A 2,500-nucleotide genomic window follows, 5' to 3' on the forward strand; every position below is an offset into this window, starting at 1 on the left:
ACGGTCCGGGGGAGACGGCGGGGACGCTGGGGGCCGAACCGGCGGGGCGCCGTTGGAGGACGGCCGGGTCAGACGGGTCGTCTCGATCTCGCTTCAATCGGGTCGGGCGGGGGGACCGCGACGCCGACCAGGGGGCCCCCGGGGGGGTTGCCTGGCCGATCGAGGCTCACGCCGCGTGTCCGCCCTCGCCCATCGAGGCCAAGCCGCAGGTCGGGGGAACCGTCCGCCCGAACACCGGCGCGAGCGCCGGCCGGCGGGGGCCCCCCGTGGCGGGTCAGGTTTGCCAATCGGTCAGTTCTCTCGACGGTCTGTCGCTCCGGTCCCACGACGGTCTGTCTCGGAGGTTCTCACGACGGTCTGTCTTGGAGGTTCTCACGACGGTCTGTCTTTTCCATTCTCACCACGGTCTGTCTTCTCCATTCTCACCACGGTCTGTCTTTCCGGTCTCACGCCCCGCGCGAGGCCGGTGAAGGCGCTCGCTCGTCGAACACATCATACCGACAGCCGCCCTCTCGGCTGTGGAGCGGGAGAACCGGCGCGGAGGGGCCGGGCGAAGCCGCCGCGCGAGGCCGGTGAAGGCGCTCGCTTGTCGAACACATCATATGAACAGCCGCCCTCTCGGCTGTCAAGCGGAGAGAACCGGCGTGGAGGGGCGGGGCGAGGCCGCCGCGCGAGGCCGGTGAAGGCGCTCGCCTGTCGGACACATCATACGCGCAGCCTGGGCGTGAGCTGCGGAGGAGAACTTGGAAAAAGTTCTCACTCGGGGGCAAAAAAAAAAAAAAAAAAAAAAAGAACCAGAGGAGCGGCCCTCGCCGGCATCAGTCCGTGTTTCAGTGCGTCAAAATCGGCCTCAAAACGCACGTTTCCTCGGTCTAAACCCTGGTAGTCAAGGTTTCTAAAAAGTCGGTTTCTCAAATCGTGCATGAGGTGTTTTGGTGAACCAGGGAATTTCGCATAGACGGGAGAAGGTAAGGTATCCCCCCCCCCCCCCTGTCGGCTGTTTTACCTTCTCCCGTCTAAGCAAAAATCCCTGGTTGACCAAAACACTCATTGACCGCCATTCATTTGACACTCTGTCATATTTTCAAACATTTTTCCCCCATTGACCGCCATTCATTTGACACTCTGTCATATTTTCAAACATTTTTCCCCCATTGACCGCCATTCATTTGACACTCTGTCATATTTTCAAACATTTTTCCCCCATTGACCGCCATTCATTTGACACTCTGTCATATTTTCAAACATTTTTCCCCCATTGACCGCCATTCATTTGACACTCTGTCATATTTTCAAACACCCCCCCCCCCCCGACCGAGCGAGCGGCCTTCCTCCCGCCCTCATTTAATACACTTTGCGGCGTGTTTCAAAGCAGGGCAGCGCGGGCAGCGAGCGGCCTTCCTCCCGCCCTCATTTAATACACTTTGCGGCGTGTTTCAAAGCAGGGCAGCGCGGGCAGCGAGCGGCCTTCCTCCCGCCCTCATTTAATACACTTTGCGGCGTGTTTCAAAGCAGGGCAGCGCGGGCAGCGAGCGGCCTTCCTCCCGCCCTCATTTAATACACTTTGCGGCGTGTTTCAAAGCAGGGCAGCGCGGGCAGCGAGCGGCCTTCCTCCCGCCCTCATTTAATACACTTTGCGGCGTGTTTCAAAGCAGGGCAGCGCGGGCAGCGAGCGGCCTTCCTCCCGCCCTCATTTAATACACTTTGCGGCGTGTTTCAAAGCAGGGCAGCGCGGGCAGCGAGCGGCCTTCCTCCCGCCCTCATTTAATACACTTTGCGGCGTGTTTCAAAGCAGGGCAGCGCGGGCAGCGAGCGGCCTTCCTCCCGCCCTCATTTAATACACTTTGCGGCGTGTTTCAAAGCCGGGCAAAGCGGGCAGCGAGCCGCCAGCCTCCCGCGTGAAATTCACACACTTTGCAGCGGCTCTCCTCGCAACGCCGAGCCGCTTTAGGGCGCCGGGGGTCCCGCCCTCGTTTTCACACACTTTACAGCGGGGCCGGAGGGGCTTCCGGCCGTCCCTCTTGTATTTTAAACCGCTCTATGACGTGCCACCGGCCGTCCGTGCGTCGTGTTCATTCGCTCGGCGGGCTTGCGGTTCAGCACCGAAGGCTGGACAGCGACACTCCACGTCGCAGCGCCACTCCACGTCGCAATTCCCAGCAATTTAAAGCCGCCTCGGGGCTGCAGGCCTGTCGGATACACTTTTAAAGGCTGGACAGCGCCACTCCACGTCGCATTTCCCAGCACTTTAAGGCCGCCTCGTGGCTCCAGGCCCGCCGGATACACTTTTAAACTGGCCCCGTTGGGACTTTGTCATTTTTTTTTTCTCTTTTCTTGACACGCTGGGTACTCTACTGGAGCTCGCAGCGGCATTTGGTCGCCCCTCCGGGCCGCCTCGGGCCTCCAGGCCCGCCGGATACACTTTTAAACTCTCCCCGTTGGGACTTTGTCATTTTTTTTTTCTCTTTTCTTGACACGCTGGGTACTCTACTGGAGCTCG

Source organism: Doryrhamphus excisus, unplaced genomic scaffold (genome assembly GCF_030265055.1).
Source record: "Doryrhamphus excisus isolate RoL2022-K1 unplaced genomic scaffold, RoL_Dexc_1.0 HiC_scaffold_43, whole genome shotgun sequence".
Lineage (NCBI taxonomy): Eukaryota > Metazoa > Chordata > Actinopteri > Syngnathiformes > Syngnathidae > Doryrhamphus > Doryrhamphus excisus.